The following is a 25,902-nucleotide window of genomic DNA, read 5'->3' as shown; positions in this document are numbered from 1 at the left end:
CGTGTTTTATGGGAATTATTGATGCTGGTCAAAGATATTAATGTTATAACGGTTATGGAAGCTTAAATCCCGGAGTTATAGTTAGTATGCGCGTGAAAAACGTGTTGAAACAGCCTTGCAACGTTCGGAAAGGAAATAATCTCAGTATCCCGGATTTTTAGCATAATATCCCGTATTTTTAGCATAGTTAGTTATTTCCTTTTACTATATAAAGGAATGCACGGATCATAGGAACACACAACTTACACACACAATCTCTCGTACACTCTTGCTCTCTACCACCTGTAACCACTCACAAACACTCACATTTGTGCTCGAATCGCATTGTAACACTTAGTTGATCCGTATCATATCCTGCACTGTATCCTGTTATTGAAACAATAAGAAGAACAATGCAGCCGACGATTGTCAGCTCCCGAGGTTTTATGCCGGAGATCTAGATTGATCAAGGGCTTTCCTCGTACATCACGTGTCAACCTTTACATTTTTGCTCATTGTTTGATTATTGATATAGTCTGATATCCTCGGACTATATCCTGAAACTGTTTTTGCAAACTAACAAACCAACATATTTTTCACGAAGTATTACTAGCACACTACCTCACAAAACTAATTTGATCACTTAATTGCTTAGGTAATTTTTGACCAAAAAAGTTCGTATGTTAATATATGAAACTAGTGATATTTGCCACGCAATGCGGCGGAGATGGCGACATGATGATTAAAGATACATTTTTCGAACACAACTCGATTCTTTACGAACTGGTACTCGATTTTGTTTACATAAGTAACCAAAAAAACTAAACTCATGTTTACATCAATCGAAAACTATAAAAATGAATATCGATAAAAGTTCTGACAATAACGATATCAACACTTAAGTTTAGCTATTACTAGAGGAATGCCAATATATTTTTCTAACATTCTATTCTATAGAATAACAAATGATAAAGTCTCTTATAAATGGTGGCTTCTTTTTTTCTTTCTTTCTTTTTTTTGGGTGGGGGTGTCTTTTTATGGTTCTTGTTTTGTAGTGAGTTTTTGTTGTCTTTCATTTTTTTGTCTTGTAGTGAGTTTATCTATGCTTTACATAAGTTTGCAGTATAAGTTTACCTTTTCTTTTGCCTATGTTTTATAGATTACGTGATGGTTTAAATTTACGTTTTTGTTTTTTGAATTTTCTCGGTTTTGGTCATCATTTGCTTACTCCTTAGTAGTTAGCACGGGGGTCAACATTGGTACATGTACAATGTTCGTTTTTATGGTTTTTCTCAATGAGTCAGTATGAAATTCGTTGACTATGAAGTTGATTTGCAATAATTTTTTTGGTATTGTAAATATCAAGGAGTGAAGGTACCATGCTCATACCGTAACGAACCGAACCAATAACAACCTAACAAAATGATACTGCTACATATATTCATTTTTAGTAATAAGATAAAAAATATATATATCACTTTTCCTTAAAGAGTGATGTGTGATTGTTGTATACATTTGGTGATTGTTATATATTAGGTAAAATAGGTAATTGTTATGAATGAGTTATAATATTGTGACTTTCCACATGCTTAACTCCTACCCCTTTAATGTATTTGTATTAATGTCAAGCCCTGTAAATACTAGCTATTGTATTTGTATGATATATCAATAAGATTTTAAATTCCCTCATTCTTTTATTCTTCTCCTTATATTGCTATTAGGTTTAGTTGTTTTACAACACGTTATCAGCACGACGCAACGTGTCATCTATGGCGTTGTAGCCCTTGGTTTCACCTTCGTTCGACAGGATCCATATAAAACGTCATCGTTAATGAACCACTGATGGCGAGGGCCTCACGAGAAGTTATGGGTCTCTTTACCAAACCAGGTAAATAAACTATTCTTATAAACCTTTATGGATCATATGTTACTATTTCCAATATATTCGACTATGTCTTTTTTTTATTCCTGTCGAATTCATTTAGAGCATCTGGGATGGTTTACGACAAAGTTAAAAAATAAAAATCCTAACTTTCGGAACAAGACTTTGGTGGGTTGTGACGTTTCATTCATGTATTCCCCATCAATGTATTGTATTAAGTTACTTATTATGGATTTAATTCATTTAAAATATCATTTAATATTAATTGAACTTAAAGCAATAAACCATTTTCCTTTAACATTTTAAGTTATATATTAATAAAATTGAAAGTTGCGTATAAATTCATGAGTTTTAGGATAAATAATTGAAATGGTTAGTTTGAATTTTTTTTATAAACCTCTCAGTTGGTACACCATTGGTTGATATAGGATTATAATTATTGTTCTATTATTTTTAAATTAAATAAGAAAATTTTCTTTAGTGCACTAATATTATATTTGTTGAAATAAATATATAAATAGAGGTATATAATTTTGAAATATCTAGAGATATTATGAAATTAACCTTGATTATTGAAAATTTTATATTAAGGCGTTAATTACCATATATCAAGCTTTTCTGTATGTTTGAAATTATTGTTGTAGTGGTTAAAACGTAAAAGTGTGATATAGTATTAAAAACAATATGAAATTAGTGATTTATTACACTTAAATCACAAAAAGTATGTGAAATAAATTTATATTTTATATTGTTATGTAGTGAAAAGACTAAAAGTGATGTAGCAAAACATTTTTATTATGTTGATAATAGTGTAATGTAAGTTTGAGAAAAGTTATATATAATAGATTATATGTCACACCTCTTTCTGCGGCGGAAACACGAGGTGTGATCATGAAAGGTTCTCATTGCATACGAAAGGTAAACATACTACATGCTCATAGAAATAACTTCAAATACCAAACATTACATAATTTGAAAACATAAGTTTAGCGTTTACATCGCGAGATAGCATGAAACATTGTCTTAAAAGTTTACAACTTTATTTAAAGATAAACATAAGCGACATCCACAAGCATGAGTAAGGCCGCGTGCACATCCACTTCTAGTTACCTGAAATACATGTGAGTTTTGGAAAAAAAAAACGTCAACATAATGTTGGTGTGAATTCATGCAGTTCTTGTATTGAACGTTTGTATACTTTCTATGAAAAACATGGTATGTATTTTGTGTAAATCAAGTATTCATGTATGCATTAAGTTGTTAATGGGTTGCAAGGCCATTAACATGTGACACGACATAGGAAGTCACTAAACCATAGGCATTTTTCTAGTTGTCGATTCACGACGGAGACACAAAAACACTACTCGGTACTAGTTGTCACCAAGAGTGGGGCTGCCCTGAAACCCATTAGATCTAACCTTTTGTTCTGCGGTCTAAGTATGTACACGATTAATGGTGCTTATGGTACCCTATTCGTGACACGATTTCTCGTATCATGTCTCAAAACGCATCATACATGGTACTAGTTATCACCAAGAGTGCTTCTTGTTTTTGTATCATACCATTTATAAACCTTGTAATAATTGTAACATGTATTTCACCCCCGAAGTTATAAAACCAAAAACAGTTAAAGAAAAGGGGGAGCATGAACTCACAACTTTGTGTTCCTTGCGTCGTAAACTTCACCGGATTTGCTTATAATGCGTCGTGACCTAACGTGTTTTATTATCGTTAGTCACTAGACTTGTATTGTACAAGCACAAGTCACTATCTTTTGTATGTATTGTTGTGTTAAAAATATTTTATATTTTTAACTATGTATCTTTCTTATATTATTTTCTCAAAAATTAATATAAGTATCTTGTATTTTGCACTTTGCACCCGAATTATGTATCTTTGTCTAAATCTTTACTTCATGTTCATAACTTGTCCAAGTTATTTATTCTATAAAGTAATATAATTTCACAAATATATTTTCTTGTATTTGTCTAAGTATGTTCTATGTGTATTTTTGTATTTTCACTCCTTAGGAGTATTTGGTGTGTTTTCAAGTCCTAACACACTATCATGTATAATACATACTACATACACTTAGCACAAAATTTTGGTGATCAAATAGTATATTTTTCTCAAAAATATACATACTTAATATAAATTTTTAGTCTTGAAGAAATCATCATTTCTTACACAAAAATTAGGGAAACCTTGGTAAATGTTTTTAGATAAAAGTTTCTCAAAAACATATATTTTTCTAAGTGTCAAAATTCTATAGAACTTTTGACAGAGTTTCCCCTGAAAATGGAGGTTTCCCATGTTTTCAAAACATGTGTTTATTTTCTTTTAAAATCACCACAACAATCAACAACACAATCAAGTCTTACCAAGTGCCAAATCAAGTAAATTACACTACATCATGAACTTGGAGTTTTTGTAAAAACTTGTAGTAACTTACCGTGTTATTTAGTAGGTTTAGTTACCCTTAAAAACGTGATTGCTTCTTTAAAACCTCCATTTTTAAGGAATATGATTCTTTACAACTTGTAGGATGATTTTTCTAAAAATATTTCTTTTGTATTTTTCTTGTTTCATAAGTGTTTACAGACTTGTCTTTCTAATAAAAATAGTGTAGGTTTAAGTAAAAATCAAGCTCTTCTAAAAATCACATTTTAAACTTGGTTCTTTTAGAAAAACCACTCATGAATCTTAGATTCACAAGATTACTAGCTTGTTTTGTTTAATATTTTTCCAAGGAATCATTCATTCTTCAAGTTCATGTCTTACCAAGAAGATGATTATTTTAGGATGTTACATAATCATCCCCCTACTTGCTAGATTAAGTGTTTAAACATCACCTAGCAAGCTTCATGTGATGATTAATCATCATCTCAAATAAACAACAACAACAAACATCACACATAAGCAAAACATCACTATTTCATCAAGATTCATCATGTATATAAGCTTTATGTTCAAGTTTCATGTTCATATTCTTTAATGTTCTTAAGATTTTCAACATGACAAGTCTTTTAACCACTAAAAATAGAAGTAAATGAGAGTGTTCAAGATGCTTACAACTAGCTTAAAGCTAGGGAAGAACTTTGGTGAAAATTGAGTGGTTAAAAGCAAACGGTTGAGGTTCTTCAAGATCCGAGTCCACCAAGCTCCGTTAGTGACTTTCTAGCACAATGAAATAGCCTTGGGTTGGGTGGTTGATAGCCAAAAATGGTGGTAGTGTGGTGGTGGGTGGTAGCCGTGAGCAAGGAGGGAGAGATGGGAGGAAGATGGGTGATGGTAAGTAGGTGATCTTGCTTAGATTTTATAAGGATTTTCCATGGCATCTTGTTGGAATATTCTTGGTATAATATCAAATATAATCTAAGTAATTCTAATAAAATCCACCAAGATCTTAATAAAGTCTTAGAGGTATGGTGGTAGTGATTTATGTGGGTCCTTGGGACCGAATTCGGTTGGGGGGGGGGTTGGTTGTAAGTTTTTCCAACTAAATGGTAAGGAGTAGTTAGGTTTCAAGTAATGTGCTTCTATATATTAGTTAGTTGCTTTTTAGTGGGTGTTAGGGTGTTCGGGGACCATAACTAGTTCAGAAACATTAACACAATGCTTCTAATAATATTTTGATATTCCGGGTTATGTCCGGTTGTTCGGTTAAATACCGGTTCGTTAAGGTGCTAAATTGCACCGTTTAGTGCCCTTTTGTAACCCTTTTAATTCCCAACACTTAGGGAAGTACTCTGGATGATAAAACGTAAATTTTGCATGGTATTTTGAGGTTAAAAAGCTGATTTGAGCTGAATTTAATAAAATTCTGCACTTAAAGTGCGTTTCGGGTGCTTTTTAGTGTGTATTTTAGCTTCCAGAATGTCTATATGTTAACCCTTGTATGTATTCTTGGGTTTTAGTGTATTCTTGTCGTTGGACCTACACCTAGGCTCCAATTTTGTTGTCTGACTGCTTTCAACAAAATTATTGACACAATGTGTCTTACCGGTGAGTTTACTAGTATTTCTGACGCAACGCAGATCACTATTGCATAATGTAATTTTTTGTAGTATAAAACGTGCATGAATTCACTTATATTGTATGTAATCAGAAAATGTTGACATTAAAGCATATAATTGTAATCATCAAGCAATAATTAAAGTGTACGGAAATTACCGGTTTGGTGCCAGTTGTCACAGTCTCCCCCCGTTAGAAGAATTTCGTCTCGAAATTCAGGCTGAGCTAACTCTCGCAGGAGTCTTCTTGAATATGTGGGGATACTTTTCTTTAAACTGGTCTTCACGTTACCACGTGTACTCGGGTCCGTGCTTAGAGTTCCAACGTACTTTGACAAGTTTGACAGTGCTCCTCCTGGTCTTGTTAACTTTCCAGTCGGTAACCTCAACGGGTTGTTCTGTAAATCGGAGGGTGTCATCAATGTGCACTTCATCCGCAGGGATGATCATGTCTTCTTGTGTTGGACTCTTCTTGAGGTTGGATACATGGAACGTATCATGTACTCCATTAGGTTCTTCCGGTAATTCCAACTTGTATGCCACGGTACCAATTCTTTCCAAGATCTTGAATGGTCTGATGTATCGGGGTTCAGCTTCCCACGCTTTCCAAATCTGGCCAAGGTGAGACCTTTAACAACACTTTGTCTCCCACCTCGAATTCTAATGGTTTTCGTCTTCGATCAGCGTAGCTCTTTTGTCGATCTCGAGCCCCCTTAATGCGCTCTCGGATCTGCATAATCTTGTCGGTTGTCTCTTGTACAAGTTCAGGGCCAACCATTCGCTTGACTCCAGCGTCTGCCCAACATAAGGGCGATCGGCACTTGTGGCCATACAGAGCTTCGAACGGTGCGGCTTTGATGCTTGTATGATAACTGTTATTGTAGGAAAACTCAACCAAAGGTAGGTGAGTATCCCAGTTGCCGCCTAGGTCCATGACACATGCACGAATCATATCTTCTAACGTTTGTATGGTTCGTTCGCTCTGGCCGTCTGTTTGAGGATGGAATGTCGTGCTTAGATCTAGCTGAGATCCAAAGGCTTCCTGAAAGGATTGCCAGATTCTTGAGACAAAGCGTCCATCTCTGTCTGAAATAATTGAGATAGGTACTCCATGACGTGCCACAATTTCCTTTAAGTATATCTCAGCAAGCTTCCCAGTGCTATCCTTCTCTCGGATCGGTAGGAAATGCGCAGACTTTGTTAACCGATCGACTATTACCCATATCATATCATGCCCCCTAGGGGTCTTGGGTAATTTTATTATGAAGTCCATCGAGATTTGCTCCCACTTCCAAATGGGTATCTCTGGTTGTTGTAGTAGGCCAGACGGTTTCTGATATTCAGCCTTAACCTTGGCACAAGTTAGGCATCTTCCAACATAAACAACAACATCGTTCTTGAGTCTCGTCCACCAATAGTATTCTTTTAAGTCTTGATACATTTTCTCCGATCCTGGATGGATCGAGTATCTCGATTTATGTGCTTCATCAAGGATGACTTCTCGTAGGCCACCATAGAGCGGAACCCAAATACATTTCTTAAAGTATAAGGCTCCCTCTTCATTTGGTACCATATATTTCAACATGCCCCGGAGGTATTCAGCCTTTCGGTTTTCCATCTTAAGGGCTTCTTGTTGTGCGTCACGAATGCATGTCGTGAGGTTTGTTCGCATAGTCATTTCCAATGCTCGAACCCTTAGGGTCTTAACCCTTTCTTTTCGACTTAATGCGTCCGCTACAACGTTTGCCTTTCCAGGATGGTACTTAATCTCACAGTCGTAGTCATTTAGCAGCTCGACCCATCGTCGCTGACGCATGTACAATTCCTTCTGATCAAGTATGTGTTGTAGGCTTTTGTGATCTGTGAAGATTGTACATTGAGTACCATATAAATAGTGTCGCCAGATCTTCAAGGCGAATACCACTGCGCCTAGCTCCAGGTTGTGAGTGGTATAATTCTTTTCATGTACCTTCAACTGTCTTGAAGCGTAAGCGATGACTTTTTGGCGTTGCATAAGCACGCAACCCAAACCTTATCGTGAAGCATCGCAGTATACCATGAAGTCTTCTGTGCCTTCGGGTAATGATAGTATTGGTGCATCGCATAGCTTGTTTTTGAGTAGTTGGAAGGCTTCTTCCTGCTTGTCACCCCAGTCGTACTTCTTGTCTTTCTGCGTAAGGGTAGTTAGCGGTTGAGCTATCTTGGAGAAATTCTCAATAAACCGTCGATAATGGTCCGTTAAGCCCAAAAATTGTCGAACTTCAGTTGGGGTTTTGGGGGCTTCCCAATTCTTTATTGCTTCAATCTTGGATGGGTCTACATGAATGCCCTTTTCATTCACGACGTGACCCAGGAATTGTACTTCGCGAATCCAGAATTCGCATTTCGAGAACTTTGCATACAGTTTTTCCTTCCTCAGTAGCTCCAAAATGGTTCTGAGATGTTGCTCGTGCTCTTCTTTCGTTCGCGAGTAAATCAAGATATCATCGATAAATACAATCACGAATTTATCGAGATATGGTTTGCATACGCAGTTCATCAGATCCATAAAGACCGCTGGCGCGTTCGTCAGTCCGAATGGCATCACAAGAAACTCGTAATGCCCATAGCGTGTTCTGAATGCAGTCTTTGGTACGCTTTCCTCATGTATCCTGAACTGATGGTATCCAGATCGAAGGTCGATCTTGGAATAGTAACTTGATCCTTGCAACTGATCAAATAAGTCATCAATCCTCGGTAGTGGGTACCGATTCTTGATAGTGAGCTTGTTCAGTTCTTTATAATCGATACACATCCGCAGAGTTCCATCCTTTTTCTTTACGAACAATACTGGAGCTCCCCAGGGCGAGAAGCTTGGCTTTATGAATCCTTTATCCAACAACTCTTGGAGTTGTGTAGATAATTCTTGCATCTCGGATGGTGCAAGTCGATAGGGTGCCTTGGCTACAGGAGCGGCTCCTGGAACCAGGTCTATACGAAATTCAACTTGTCGTTGCGGAGGTAGTCCTGCAGATCTTCGGGAAAAACATCAGGGAATTCCTTCACCACAGGAATGTCTTCAAGTTTCGGCTCCTCAGCCTTCTTGTCTACAATATGTGCCAGGAAAGCAACGCATCCTTTCCTTAAGCACTTCTGTGCTTTCATGCAACTGATGATTCTTAGAGGTGCGTCTCGTTTTTCTCCATGTACGATGAGAGTTTCATCATTCGCCAAAGGGATGCGAATGATTTTCTCATGACAAATAAGTTCAGCTTTGTTCTTGGACAACCAGTCCATTCCAACCACTACATCGAAGCTACCCAATTGAATGGGTAAGAGGTCGATGCTAAACCTTCTGTCACACCCTGGCTTTGCGGAAGCGTGGGTTTATTTGGTGTGACTTTTTAATACCATAGCTTAATCACAACAAAGCTATATGAAAGTAAAACCATGATGTTCATCCATTGATTCAAGTTTTAAAATAAAAATACGACAACATTGTTTTAAAGTCGACACATGCAACGAGTTTACAACACAACATAATAAAAACCTTGTTCATAAGACACAACCACAAAACATGAAATAAACACAGTTTAAGACTCGTGACTCGTCCAGGCAAAAGTCACAACCCCTAAACTTGGATGACATCACTTCTCCTACGCAGCATGAAGACATGGCATACCTCGCCAGATCCCTAATTCCCTGAAATACATGTAATTTTAAAAATCAACAAAAGTTGAGCGAGTTCATGTTAAAGTGAGTATGTAAAAACCTTTGTAACATATTTGAATGTATGAAAATCCCTGGTATGTAGCAAATAAGGAAAAAGAGATCACCATTGGGTTGCAAAGCCAATGATATGTGTGAAGTGCTGTAGGAAGACTCAAACCTAGCAGATTTTTGCGTCGGGCTCAAAGTCACCCCAAGGTCCGTACAGTGGGCCTGGAGTTGGGCTCGCTACACCCAGATACATCTACCGCTACTGACCCTCGGTCCTACTACGAGGATTAATGGCCTCAGTTTCCGCCTACCCACTCACATGATCTAAGTAGTAACCCTCCTTAAGCTAACCATACCATGTATAAAAGTATCCGTAATTACTGTAACATGTATTCCACCCCCGAAGTATAAAAACTGAAAACAGTTAAGAGAAAAGGGGGACATGAACTCACAGAAGTGCGTCTCGAAATAGTCAATCCCAATCAACCTGCTGCGTGACGACCTACACGTTCTAACTTCTATTAGACGGATGACCGTGCCTTGGCTTAAGGTTTAATGTTTTTGGGAAACAGTTAGGCAACTATTTCGTATTTACACTTCTTAATTATTTTTATAAATATATTCCTTCCCAAGGATGGGGGTTTTAATACATGGGTGTTTTTATAACTCTGAAAATATATTTTTAAGTCTTACTTGAAAAATATATTTCATCACTTTGTCTAAAACATTTTTAGTTCTCCAAAAATATATATATTTTTCCCAAAAATATTATATTTTATTCCATAAGTTTTCCCAAAATAATATTTCAACAACAATATTCTAATAAGAGTATTTTCCCAAAAAATACATAAGTTACATTTTTAAAGTTCGCGTTTTATTACGATACTTATATAACTTACATATTTATTTTGTGAGAGCGTTGATATTATTTTGGAGATCGTAACTTCATGATATTTCAAGTAATATTATTTTTACCCTAAAAATAATATATATCTAGTTCACAAAATAATCACATAGTCACACAAGCGTTTTATTATGAAATATATATTCTAAATATATAATTAACATGTTTTATTCACGAAAATCCACCTCCGAATACTTGGTAATTTTGTAATAAAAATCATGGCGAAGTTTGTTTTGAAAACCAAGTCAAAAACATATTTATGATCAAAAATATTTCTAAGCGTTATATTTTTAGAAAAATTTCGCCAAAGTTTCCTCTGTAACTGAAGGTGGCCACGCTTACAAGCGTATCATTTCCTTTTCAAAATTCAATCAAGCAATTTAACAATCATCAACATACAATATTTTAACATCCAACTTGTCAAAATAATCCTAAATCACAAACTCGTGAACTTGAAAGTTGTGTAAAAATGCGTAGTAAGTTACTAGCGTATTTAGTAGGTTTGTTATCTTTAAAAACATGTTTATCTTTAAAAACATGCATAGTAATGTTATGACCCCGAGATCTATGGACGTAGTTTTTAAAAGGCTTAGTTTTGCTATACAAAAAGGGATAGCGGCGCAGCTTGTTGCCCGTTTACCAACTATCTCGATGTAAATTATAAGATAAAATTCCAGTTTCTTAAAAGCTTTATTTTTAAGGAACTTGAAGTTTTACAACTTCTAGTCAAGGTTTACAAAAATATTTCTTTGTCAAACTTTCTTGTTACACGAGTGTTCACACACTTGTTTATTTACTAAAATGCTTTTAGTTTATGTAAGATCCGGGTTTTTAACAAGACTTGCATCTTTCACTTGGTTCTTCCGAAAAACCACTTGTAGATCTTTAGATCTACTAGTTTAGAACCTTATTGTACAAGAAATATTACATTTACTCAAGTTCATGTTTCATGAGTGGAAGGGTTCATCATCTTTTATAATTTTAACACTAACTTACTACTAGTTCATGTTCTTGAACATGATCTAGTATGGTTAGATGATGATCCATCCAACTTCTAGTGACAAACAACATCAAGTAATCACAACTAGACAAGTTTCACAAGATTTACACAACTAGTTTCTCTTTATCCAACTTATTCATCATATGATCAAGACTTTATGTTATGTTCTTGTGTGTTTTTGATTTGTAACCATTGCATCTACAATTAACCACCATAAACAAGATCAAGAGGATGTTTAGAGGCACTTACTACTAGCTCGAGGCTAGGGAAGAAACAAGACGTAAACGAGGTGGATAAAACAAATCTAGAGAGGTTCTTGAGCTTCCGAGTGCATCGGGCTTGTTTGTGTGTCACCTTGCACCTTTGAGTGTATGTGGAATGATTGAGTAAGAAGCAAAAATGGTGGTGGTGATAGGGCTATGTTCGCCCGAAGCTTTCAAGGGAGAGAAGGAGAGGAGTTGTTTGGTGTTGGTGGTTTGTGAAATGAAGGTTATAACCTCTTATGCTTACTTATAACCCATTTACTTATTATCCATCATATATTATCTCTTCTAGATATACAACATATGTGAATAAAATAATCAAGAAATTGCAAGGGTGGGTCACCCTTGTGGTGACCGTGAGTAGGGGGGTTAAGGGTTGGTTTGCAATGGTATAGTTAGGTTTTAGTTAAGTTCTAATGATATTAGTTAGTGTATTTTAGTGTGTGTTATAATATAAAGGGTGTTAGGGTGTTCGGGGACCCTAACTAGTTCAGAAAGGTAAAAACAATGTCTTTGGCAATATTTTTATGTTCCGGGTAAAGTCCGGTTGTTCGGTTGGATATTGATCCGTTAAAGTGTCTTTTATAGTGTTTTTTGTGACACAGTAATTTACCAACACTTTGGAAAGTGTCTAGAATTATTTTACCAAGTTTTTGCACTTTACTAGTGATGTTAAATGCTGAATTTTTGTATAAAGTGCAGAATATTGTAATTAAAGCACGTTTTAGGCACATCCGGTCACTATAACTACCACCTAGTGACGCAGTTTTATAATCCTCATCTCCCTGCACTCCCTACTAGTGTAGTAATCTATTCCCGGCTCATACTGGCCTCAGAGACAATGTCTGTCTAGTGCTGGCAATGTCAGTATGTTTACTGGGTTATCCGCTCACTGTGCTAACTGTGCTTTTGTGCATCAAGTTTGTCACTATAGCTTTGTGTGTAATAAATGGAGTGACAGTAATAAAGTATGATGCATAGATATGTATGTACTAGAAAACATAAAGCAGTTTATTCGTAATTGTAATCAAGCACAGTAATTAAGCACTAATTAAATATTAATTAATTTTTACGAATACCTGGTTTGGTGAGGGTTGTCACATTTCCCCCCGTTAAGAAAATTTCGTCCCGAAATTTTAAGTTCTGCTTCTGGTTGCAGGGGTCTTAGGAAATAAATGGGGGTACTTTTCTTTCATTCGGTCCTCACGTTCCCAGGTGTATTCTGGACCATGTCTTGCATTCCAACGAACTTTGACGAGTTTAACACTACTCCGGCGTGTTTTGTTTACCTTCCAGTCCGTAACCTCAACTGGTTCTTCGACAAAATGGAGCGTGTCGTCAATATGAATCTCGTCTGCGGGAATAACAACAGTTTCTTGCGTTGGACTCTTCTTCAGGTTTGATACATGGAATGTATCGTGAACACCATTCAGTTCGGCAGGTAAGTCCAACTTGTATGCTACTAAACCGACCCTTTTCAGAATCTTGAATGGGCCAATATAACGCGGATTTAACTTTCCACGCTTTCCGAAGCGTGCCACACCCTTCCAGGGTGATACCTTTAACAATACCATGTCTCCTACCTCAAACTCCAGAGGTTTCCTTCTTCTATCCGCATAACACTTTTGACGATCGCGAGCCGCCTTGATGCGTTCTCGGATCTGTGCAATCTTATATGTGGTTTCCTAGACCACTTCTGGACCAACTAGCTGTCTATCACCTACATCAGACCAACATATTGGTGATCAACATTTGCGTCCGTATAGAGCTTCGAACGGTGCGGCTTGAATACTTGCGTGATAACTATTATTGTATGAAAATTCAACCAATGGTAGGTGAGTATCCCAACTTCCACCTAAATCCATAACGCAAGCTCGCAGCATATCTTCTAATGTCTGGATCATCCATTCGCTCTGTCCATCTGTTTGTGGGTGAAAAGTTGTACTCAGATTTAACTAAGATCCGAATGCTTCCTGGAAAGACTGCCAAATCCTTGACACAAACCTTCCGTCTCTGTTAGAGATGATTGAGAGAGGCACTCCATGACGTGCAACGATCTCTCTCACGTATATTTCAGCTAACTTGCTCGTGTTGTCTTTCTCTCTGATGGGTAAAAAGTGCGTAGATTTTGTTAACCGGTCCACTATTACCCAAATAGTGTCGTGACCTTTTGGCGTTCTTGGCAACTTCGTTATGAGATCCATTGAAATCTGTTCCCATTTCCACTTGGGAATCTCAGGTTGTTGCAGAAGTCCTGAAGGCTTCTGGTATTCAGCTTTTACCTTGGCGCACGTTAAACACTTGCTAACATAAACAGCAACATCGCTTTTCATCCTAGGCCACCAATAATAATCCTTACAATCTTGGTACATCTTATCCGCTCCTGGGTAGATAGAGTACCGTGATTTGTGAGCTTCATCAAAAATAACTTTTCTCAAACCACCAAACAGAGGAACCCAAATTCGTCTCATGAAACATAATGTTCCTTCCTCGTTTGGTACCAACTGTTTCTCCATTCCACGGAGATATTCCTCTTCAAAGTTTCTTTCTTTAAGAGCTTCTTTCTGCGCGGCATGAATGCGCAGGGAAAGATCTGTCTGGATAATCATCTCTAAAGCCCTGACCCTTATGGGCTTGATCCTTTCTTTTCGACTTAGGGCATCGGCGACCACATTTGCCTTCCCTGGATGATACTTAATCTCACAGTCGTAATCGTTCAACAATTTAACCCAGCGTCTTTGTCTCATATTTAGCTCCTTCTGGTCGAATATGTGTTGCAGGCTCTTATGATCCGTGAAGATTGTACACTTCGTACCGTATAAATAATGTCTCCAAATCTTTAACGCAAATACCACTGCGCCTAGCTCCAAATCATGCGTGGTATAATTCTTTTCATGAACCTTCAATTGGCGCGATGCGTATGTTATAACTTTCTGGCGTTGCATCAACACACAACCCAAACCTTGACGCGAGGCGTCACAATATACCACGAAATCATCAGTTCCTTCTGGTAGCGATAAGATCGGCGCATTGCAAAGCTTGTCCTTCAGCAACTGAAATGCTTCTTCTTGTTTGATTCCCCAATCAAACTTCTTATCCTTCTGCGTGAGGACGGTCAAGAGATGAGCGATTTTTGAGAAATCCTCAATAAACCTTCGATAATACCCAGCCAAACCTAAGAATTGTCGAATCTCGGTTGGCGTCTTTAGAGTCACCAATTCTTGATTGCTTCGATCTTTGTGGGATCCACGTGGATTCCATCCCCATTTACCACATGTCCAAGAAATTGGACTTCGCGTAACCAAAATTCGCACTTCAAAAATTTGGCATACAACTTTTCCTTTTTCAGCAACTCCAAAATAGCTCTCAAATGTTGTTCGTGCTCGGCCCTCATCTTTGAATAGATCAAAATATCGTTGATGAATACAATCACGAACTTGTCGAGGTACGGCTTACAAACTCTGTTCATCAAATCCATAAAAACAGCTGGCGCGTTTGTCAACCCAAACGGCATAACCAAGAACTCGTAATGTCCATATCGAGTTTGAAAAGCAGTCTTGGGAATACTTTCCTTTTGTATCCTCAGCTGATGATAACCTGATCGCAAGTCGATCTTCGAGTAGTAGCTTGAACCTTGCAGCTGATCGAATAAGTCGTCTATCCGTGGTAGGGGATATCTATTCTTGATCGTCAACTTGTTCAACTCTCGGTAGTCAATGCACATCCGAAAACTACCGTCTTTCTTCTTGACAAATAGAACTGGAGAAGTTTGGTCTTATAAATCCCTTGTCTAGCAACTCTTGAAGTTGTGTCGACAACTCCTTCATCTCAGACGGGGCAAGTCGATAAGGTACCTTAGCCACAGGCGCGGCGCCTGGAACTAAGTCAATGTGGAACTGTACTTGCCTTTGGGGTGGCAATCCTGGCAAGTCTTCCGGAAAGACTTCAGGATACTCCTTCACGACAGGGATGTCTTCGATCTTCGGCTCAGCAGCTTCTTTATCCACGATGTGTGCCAAGAAGGCAACACATCCCTTCTGTAAACATTTTCGAGCTTTCAGACAGCTGATGATTCTCAGAGGCGTATCGTGCTTCTCTCCGTGAACCACGATCGTTTCTCCATCTTCTGTTGGGATGCGAATGATCCTTTCGTGGCAAATTATCTCAGCCTTGTTGCTCGCCAACCAATCCATCCCTACTACCACATCAAAGCTTCCTAACTTGACTGGTAGTAGATCTAAAGTGAACTCACGCTCTCCCAGCTCGATCACACAACCTCTGACAACTTCATTAGCTTCAACTAGCTTTCCATTAGCCAGCTCAATTGAGTACGGGATATCTAACTTACTAGCAGCTAACCCAAGCATACTCTTAAATTCTAATGATACGAAACTATAGTCGGCACCAGTATCAAACAAAACGGATGCAAAGCGTTGATTTATAGGGAACGTACCAGTGACAACTTTGGGATCCTGGCACGCTTCCCTTGCTCCGATGTTAAAGACTCTTCCCCGGGCTTGATTCAATTTTGGGCATTCCCTCTTAAAGTGCCCAATATCTCCACAATTAAAGCATCCTGGCCCTTGGCCATTTCCTTTCCCAGCTTGAGTGTTGTTTTGGTTGCGATTTCCATTCCCAGCTTGGTTCGCAACGTTTCCCCGGTTTCCATTTCCGCCATTATTCCCTTGCGGACGATTGCCATTACCACCACGGTTGTTGTTCCTATTACCAAAACCTCCTTGGCCACCTCGGCCAGCACTAACCCAGCAAGTATCCTTCAAGTGGCCAACTTTCCCACAAGCTTCACATGTTTTTGGTCCACACCAGCCAGAATGATGGCGCTGGCAGGTGTTACACTTGGGCAGCGTACCCATATAACCCTTTCTTTTATGCTCAACACCGGTTGCTGCTTGGACCGGTGTGCTTGATTCTCCTTTCTTGCTAACATTGCTTGTACCTTGTTTGAAGTTCGAGAATTTCCTTTTATTCTCACCAGACGACTCTACGTGAGTCTCCTTCTTCTTCTGCTCAACATTCGAAAACTTGTTCAAGCGAATGGCCTCCTTAGTAAGAGCCACACTGAGATCAATAGCTTCTGTGATTGTCGTAGGCTTGGAAGTAGTAACCATACTCATGATCTGAGGTGCTAACCCCCAGATAAAGCGCTCGATGCGTTTGAACTCTGGTGTAACCATGTATGGCACCACATGAGACAAATCGTGGAATCTTTGAACATACTCCGCAATCTTGGGACCATCCATTTTTAGATGCCAAAACTCAGTCTCCAACTTTTGAATTTCAGCGTGTGAGTAGTACTTCCTTCGCATGAGCTCCTTTAGCTCGTTCCATGTCATCGCATAAGCAGCGGCTTCACCAAGAGTTTGCACTTGCAAATTCCACCAAGATAGGGCTCCATCCAGAAATAGCCCTGAGATGCAAGTCACTTGTTGCTCGGAAGCACATTTGCTCATTCGAAGAACAGACTCAGTCTTTTCTGCCCATCTTACAAATGCTACAGCACCTCTGGTGCCGTCGAAGTTCACGGGCTTGCAATCGAGAAATTGCTTGTAAGTGCACCCTGCACATACGTTTAAATATACAAATGGTATTAGCGGACGTGCTATAAATATCCAAATGTATCGTAGTATGTCTCAAACGACTTAACATTACCATGTGGTGGATTGTTATTGCCGTTGTTGTTCGAATTGCTCCCGCTAGTTCCTCCTTGTGAGGCTGCATATTGCGCTATGGCGGCAGCAATGATTCCCTGGAGTTCTGCCTCGTTGGTAGGCATGCGTGGACCACGTCTCGGCGACATCTTCTAAAAGATGTTTCACGTTGGTCAGGTCATAATAAGTAAATGAATTATACGTATACCACATAACATCTCATGTTACAAATAAATCAAGCACATAACATCACATGTTATAGAACATGAACAATCAATCCAACATATCAAGTAATGAGAATACTACGATTGCGCTATCATAAATCAAGACCACAATGTGAGGTTTACAAGTTCATAGCTGTATCATACATCATCAGTGACTAAGGGCCACATTGCCCTAGTCCAAACTATCTAATCAGTGACATCAACAACCAATATACAAAACATCAAAAGTCATAACATCCAAAATGCGGTCTCCAAAAAGCTGTATAGTCTGCACAATCGCGGTCGTCTCACCAAAAGTCTGCCTGTGTCGAATCAAAAAAGCCTATGCTAATGGCGGAGGAGGTGGGGGAAAACGAGAGAAGAGTAAACTATGCATATGTAACCAGTCCTCCTCCATAGTGCGATGGGCGCGCAGCAACTATGCTATCTGCTGCTCAGGAGTCCAAAAGCGAGCGGAAGAATCGGGGGACAGTGGACGAGGAGGGTGTGATGCTGCAGGTGGGGTCTAATAATGACAAGGTGGGTGTGGAGCTGACTCCAAAACCTGAATACGACGCGTCAATGCGTCCTGCTGTATCATCAATGATGTGAGTATGTCCTCCATAGAATACCCAACGTGGTATGGGTGATATGGATCGGACAGGGGCATGATCGGGGGCGTAGTCCATAGGAATGGCTCGCTAGATGGAGTGAAGAATGGTGCAGTAGATGGTGCAGCAGTGGAAACAAAAGTAGGATGAGAAATCTGGGGTACAAACTGGCCGCCTCCTGACACGAAAGGTGTATGACCAAACGGCTGTCGAGATGAACCCTCTCCAGGACGTGGTGGAGGGATGTCCTGAAGAAATGTAACAGGAAGATCTGCGTGATGCGCATCTGTGATGTGTGTGGGAAGCAAAGGAGCATCAATGGGAGCTGAAGCAGGGGCTGAAACGGGTATAACAGGGAACACGAATGGTGGGTAATCATCGTCATCGTCTATCCACCCATTGAGGGTGTCAGCGTATCATGGATCAATATGGGTAGCAAAAGGTGCACGGTCGAACTGCACCGGCACTGGATCAGGAAGTGGTGCAACAATAGGATCCTCTACCAAGAATGGAGCATCAGCAGGAACGTCAGCAACATGATCATCCACCAACGGTGGAGCAACAACAGGATGGTCGTCAACAGGTATATCATCAACAAAAGGAGCAACAGCAGGTGCATCGGCATGAACAGGGTCGTGCTCTAATGCAAGGTCAGGAGCAACGACTGGCTCAGGGGCCACAGCAGGCTCCGGATCAACAAACTCTATGTCAAAATCAGCTGGATCATCAAACAAAGGATCGATAGGGGCTACAGGATCCTCCAGGGGCTGGTCTCAGTGAATGAACTCAATATCCTAGTCAGGATCAAAACCAGGTGGAAAGACAGGATCATCATCAATATCGTGATCAAACTCGAAGCTGTGCGCGGGAGCAGGTGCAGCTGATGACGCCATGTCAAGGTCGGCGTCATGGAAGTGGTGCTGCTCTCCCTGAGTGTGCAAAGATGCGGATGCCACAGACTCAAATGAGTCTGGAACAGGTGAATGAACAGGAGCCTCCTCTACAGGAGCATCAGTAATGAGTAGGATAACATCAGCAATGATAGGGGCCTCGCCCTGATGGTCTGCCTCAGGTGGGTCCTCCTCAAATAGATCGACGTCGTCGTCAGAAACAACGTCGAGTGGCATGTCAACAACTGGATATGCAGCAAGGGGTACAGGAGCAGGGATCACCGCGAGTGGTAAGTCCCCGACAGGATGGCCATCAGCAGGCTCTACGACATCAGGTAGCGCAAATGGCTGGAAGTCGTCATCATCGGTACTAGTAGTGTCGGAAGTATAGACCTCGTGCTCCGATGGAACCTCATCATCTGATACTATCGCCATGGGATCTAAAGTATCTGAAACTCCAGTGTCTGATGAAGAAGGCATGATGTCTGTAACACAATCACACGTATGCACAAACAATCAATCATATAATCAAATATACATGTTAGTCACCAATAAGCAAACAAATAATCATCCTAGTCTCACTAGACTACCCTCCCAGCCTCTCAGACTGAACCTCCTAGTCTCTCAGACTAACTCCCTGGTCTCACAGACCAAAACCTCCCCAATCTCAAAGATTGGCCCCTCAGTCTACATGACTGAACCTCCCCAGCCTTTAGGGCTGAACTCCCTCAGTCACCATGACTGAACCATAAATTTGAAAAAGTGCTCAAACTTTTGTTTGTAAAAAAATGTTTTGTATCCTGGATCTGGACGTAATGCATGCAATGTAAAAATGTTTTCGTGAGAGCCCTAATGATCATAGTCTAGACTCGAGAAAGAATCCTAGTTCGCTATGATCAAGGCTCTGATACCAAGCTGTCACACCCTGGCTTTGTGGAAGCGTGGGTTTATTTGGTGTGACTTCTTAATACCATAGCTTAATCATAACAAAGCTATATGAAAGTAAAACCATGATGTTCATCCATTGATTCAAGTTTTAAAATAAAAATACGACAACATTGTTTTAAAGTCGACACATGCAATGAGTTTACAACACAACATAATCAAAACCTTGTTCATAAGACACAACCAGAAAACATGAAATAAACACAGTTTAAGACTCGTGACTCGTCCAGACAAAAGTCACATCCCCTAAACTTGGATGACATCACTTCTCCTACGCAGCATGAAGACATGGCATACCTCGCCAGATCCCTAATTCCCTGAAATACATGTAATTTGAAAAATCAACAAAAGTTGAGCGAGTTCATGTTAAAGTGAGTATGTAAAAACCTTTGTAACATATTTGAATGTATGAAAATCCCTGGTATGTAGCAAATAAGGAAAAAGAGATCACCATTGGGTTGCAAAGCCAATGATATGTGTGAAGTGCTGTAGGAAGACTCAAACCTAGCAGATTTTTGCGTCGGGCTCAAAGTCACCCCAAGGTCCGTACAGTGGGCCTGGAGTTGGGCTCGCTACACCCAGATAGATCTACCGCTACTGACCCTCGGTCCTACTACAAGGATTAATGGCCTCAGTTTCCGCCTACCTACTCACATGATCTAAGTAGTAACTGTTTTGGTCAAAAATCACACAAGGATAATGCAACCAAACTCTTTGTAAACGGGGAATGATGCTTGGTATGATGAACAAAGATAACAATCACTTAAACGAAAATTGCACAAGTGACACAAGGATTTATACGAGGAAAAAGCCCTTGATCAATGAATGATCTCTGGCATAAAAAACCTCGGGTGATGGAAACTACCGATCACCAAACTTCAATATAATAAACAATGTTTACAACTTTGGATGGTGACGAGCTAGGTACAAGGATCACTATGGTGTAGTATGCTAGAGTGTGTAAGAAGTGTGTTGTCCTTTCCGAATGTTCAAGAGTGCAATTTATACAAGCGTGTGTGGTTGAATTTTAGGCAAGTCACCTAACTACTAGCTCGTTACCCCATTAGAAATAGAAGTAAATTTAGCCTAAATAATTGCCCGTAATTTGTGCTAGGTTTCCATATTCTCCACAACGTCTATTTCCGGCAGTGTATGTGCGAGATTTACGTGAAAGATTCCTTAATAACGTTGCCAAGACCAGGTCCAACTCGTAATTCCTGCAAAACAACATTAAATTCAAAGAGAACAATCGTTAGTATGAGGATCCTTAGGATGATCCATGATCCTGATCCTGAAGCTCTTCTGAGGATCACTATCTGTCAAAGAAACAAGGATCACTCGTTAGGATATCATGTAAGGATCACAGGTCATTAAAATCCTGCCCTAACAATTGCCCCCAAAATATAAGGAGTAATTATGTAATATTAACGAGTTATATTTTGCTGATCTTATCTGTAACTAACTCAACGGATATATAGCCGTTGTGAACGAACTATCCGTTGCAATCCTGATGTCACGGAGGTGACAGCCCTGCACAATCATGATTATAAATAGGAGATATAGATAGGATCGTTTGCATTTAAATTTCAGAAGTACTCCCTTTATAATCTCATCCGAAGATAAACAGGTATCCTCTCTTCATCTTCTTTCTTCTCTTGCTCTGTTTTCTTTATCTTTCCACCATTCTGTCAAAAAATGCTGCTCCGGAACTCTCCCAGCAAGGATCCTAAGAATAATAGCCCCTTGAAGGGTCAAGGGATCATCAAGGATTCCCCCACCGAGAGGTGTTGTTTTACCGACCCTCAAATTGACAAAATCCGGCATTGCTTTCCGGCGAACACCCTCTTTAAACCTTTTAGCCCTACCGCTCTGAGCGATTACATCTCTGAGGCTTGGGTAGCTTTCCCGGTCACTCCTTTCATGATAGGATACTCGTATCCTTTCCCTCAGTTCACCGAGTCTTTTTTCTCCCTTACCGGCATCTGCTATATCCAGGCTATGCCGATGATCTGGAGGGTTTTATACACCCTTGAAAGGATCATCGAACAAGAAGGAATTGATCTGGGTATGGCGGAGCTGGCTGAGATGTATGATCTCACAACTTTTGGATCCTACCGATATTTGTTCAAACGAAAGGCTGGAGAAGAGCACCATGTTCTCAAAGTTACCAAGAATGACATGAACTGGAAGCGACGGTTCTTTTTTGTGAGGAGAGATACCATCCCTGATGGGAGGGATCTGCCCAAGAAGTGGGCTACCCATGGTAGGATAGAGGATCCTAGAAGGATCACCGTAGAACATATCCTTTAGCATAAGGATCACTGATGTTCTGTTGTTTTCTCGTTGTGCAGCTATCTCTGTTTCTCATCTTAGGTTGACTCCTGCTGCAAAAGAGAGACTTTTGGCCTTCAAGAAGCTTGATCCTGAAATAAGAACTTTCAAGGTTACCACCCAAGATTCTCAGGAAGTATCCTCCGGTTCTGTCACAATGTCAAGTAAGTATCCTATTTTAAAGAGCAATTATATAATGAGAGTCAAATAAAATTAAGATACTTATCTTGTTTTGGTTGTGTAGGTGCTGGAAAATCCACTAAGTCAGCTTCGAAGTTCAGCATCACCGATCTCACTAACGTCAAATCCTCAAGGAAGAAGACTCCTGCTAGCCCAAGTGCTTCTATCCCCAAGGCACCTATTAGGGGAAAGGGAGGCAAGAAGAGAAAGGCCTCTGAAGCTGAGGATTTGCAAGGTCTGCCCCTGCTCCGCCAACAGTGTCTGGATTACTTGAACGAGGTAAGGATCACTGTCCCTGCTTGTGTATCCTGCTAGTTTTGAGGATTACTTGTTTCTGATGTTACTCCTTGTCTTCCTTGTAGAAATTTGCTGAGATAGAGACATATGTTGGCCATGTCGAGGATCAGGACCGCCAGATTGCTGACCTCCAACAGGTTGCTGTGTTGAAGGATCTCAAGATAGCTGATCTTCAGAAGGAGCTCCAGGCCACCAAGGATGATGCTGCTAAGATGCTGATCAACTTTGACTATGAGAAGCATGAGATCACCCAGGATGCCAAGGTCTCTGCTGCAATAGCTATGTACAAGATCCAGCTGCAGATGGCTATGGAGGCTCAGGATCCTGCTTTCGACAGGAGCACATGGGACGTGGAGGGCTGGAAGGCGAGGTTGGCGGAGCTGGAGGATGATGAAGAGGCTGAGGAGATCCCGATGCTTGAGGGTGGAGGCGCTGGCCAGGATCATGGTGGTGAGGCAAGCGGAGCTGGTGGTGATGGTGCAACGAAGGATTGAGCTGCAGGATTGGGCGATGATGGAAATTTCGAGACTTAGCCGGAGCCCAATTTTTTTTGTTTGGTGGTTGTTTGTTTGAACAGTTTAAGGGTTTGTAACTTGAACAATAGTTTTTAGGGTAAGGATCTACGATCCTTTAGACAGTAGGTAGGATTGCAAATGGTGGAGGGATCCTCTGTTTGGGGGATGAAGCCACCTGTTATCCTGCCGACCTTTATTTCCTGCACTGCTATGACCGCATGAACAATGGACACCCTTTGCCAACCCATGTGGACGGGCCACGTTTTGCTGGTAGAAACGTGGGTTGGCAATTTTGACAACTTTAAAGGGTTAACTATTTTGTGAATGAATAAAACTTTAACTTTTGACTTATCTTGTGACGTTATCCTTTAAATTCTCAATTGTTTTGATTTATACTTGTCTGAGTAAGAAAAGTTAAGCAAATTATGTTTAAGAAATTTAGGATATGATCCAGGATCAAATATCCTATAGTCGAAAACTTCCAAAAAGTAGTTCATTTTAAGGATCATAGGTTCAGTTGTCAAAGTGTAAGGGTTATTCAAAATAATGAATGAAATCAAAACAGTTAAGGATCATACCTGAGAATCCAAGTTAGGATCCTAACCTTTAATCAGGATAACCATAAGAAAAACTTTAATGGATAATAAGGATTGAGGATCCTTAATTGTTTAACTTCGAAAACCTGAAAATAGAATATAACTTGGGACTAAGCCAATATAAAAGACAAGTTAGTAACTGGGGACAAGCCCAAAGGATCACTGGGGACAAGCCCAAAGGATAACTGGGGACAAGCCCAAAGGATAACTGGGGACAAGCCCAAGGATCTTAGGTGAACTGGAGTATGGCCCTTACTGGCGACTATCCAAACGTAGTGACATGATAATGCCAAAACCTTAGCTAACGTGAAAACGTTAGAAACCTTAGGAACGGATGTATGGTACGTCTACCATTATACGTAGGATCCTAGGTATAGCCAGTACGATGGAATTATCAGCCCCTAAAGCGAGTACTGGTCCCAAAGACTTGAACTATACCAGGATCATCGTGCGCTACAGGCGAAACTGGGGACAAGCCCAAGGATAACTGGGGACAAGCCCAAACAACTGGGGTTGAACCCAAGGATCTGAGTTGCTTCTGAAGATTGTCGACAATATGCTAAGGATACCTGGACTATCAGAACTCAAAATCTCGTGAGAGAAGGATGAAGGATACATCATCCTTATCCTTAAATAAGAAAATATGTAAATAAGAGTTCGAGCTTAGGACATTACCAGAGTAAGGATTACCGATACTTCAGGGATCCTTGAAGGATACTGCAAATGTAAGGATCATATGTGCCAGAAGGATCCCGCTTACATGAAATATTTCTTCAAGTGGACAGCATTCCAGGCTCTTGGTAACAAATTACCTTCCATGGTTAGCAATCTATATGCCCCCTTTCCTGCTTCGGCTTCAATCAAATAAGGGCCTTCCCATTTTGGTGCCAATTTCCCATCAGCAGGATTGGTGGTATTCTGGAATGCTTTTCTCAATACCATATCCGCAATTTGGAATTTCCTTATCCTGACATTTTTGTTATAAGCACCAGCCATTCTTTGTTGGTAGCTAGCCATCCTTATCCTAGCCAAATCCCTGATTTCCTCAATAGTATCCAAGTCTTGAACCAAGTTCTGATCATTTTCCTCAGGATCACGGGTACTTGTTCTAGCAGTTGGAACCACCATTTCTGTTGGGATCACTGATTCTGCCCCAAATACCAAAGAGAATGGTGTTTGACCAGTAGCATTCTTGGGGGTTGTCCTATCAGCCCAAAGCACATAAGGTAATTCTTCTGCCCATTTCCCTTTCTTGGATCCGAGTTTCTTCTTCAGATTGTTGATGATGATCTTGTTGGATGATTCTGCTTGTCCATTGGCTTGTGGGTGGACTGGTGTTGATGTTATCATCTTAATCCCCCAGCTGTTACAAAAGTTAGTAGTTCTGCTCCCAATAAATTGGGAACCATTATCACATACAATTTCAGAAGGAATGCCAAATCTAGTTATAATATTTCTCTTAATAAAGGATATAACTTCCTTTTCTCAGACTTGGGCAAAAGCTTCAGCCTCTATCCACTTAGAGAAGTAGTCAGTCATAGCAAGCATGAACACTTTTCCACCAGGTGCCTTAGGGAGCTTGCCAACTATATCCATCCCCCATCTCATAAATGGCCAAGAGGATGGTATAGGATGTAGAAATTCAGCCGGCTGATGAAGGATATTGCTGTGTCTTTGACAAGGATCACACTTCTTAGCATACTCCACAGCATCCCTTTTCATAGTTGGCCAGTAGTATCCAGTCCTTAAGATCCTTGAGAACAATGCCCTGCCCCCAGTGTGGTTTCCACAATCTCCTTCATGGAAATCTTTTAAAACTTCTTGAACTTCAGGATCCTCGATACATCTTAAAATATGGTCCTGCAAGAGATCGCTTATACAGCATATTATTTAAGATTGTGAATTGAGATACCTTAATTCTGAAA

This window comes from Helianthus annuus, chromosome 11 (genome assembly GCF_002127325.2).
Source record: "Helianthus annuus cultivar XRQ/B chromosome 11, HanXRQr2.0-SUNRISE, whole genome shotgun sequence".
NCBI classification, from domain to species: domain Eukaryota; kingdom Viridiplantae; phylum Streptophyta; class Magnoliopsida; order Asterales; family Asteraceae; genus Helianthus; species Helianthus annuus.
Note: the sequence above shows the minus strand (reverse complement) of the source record.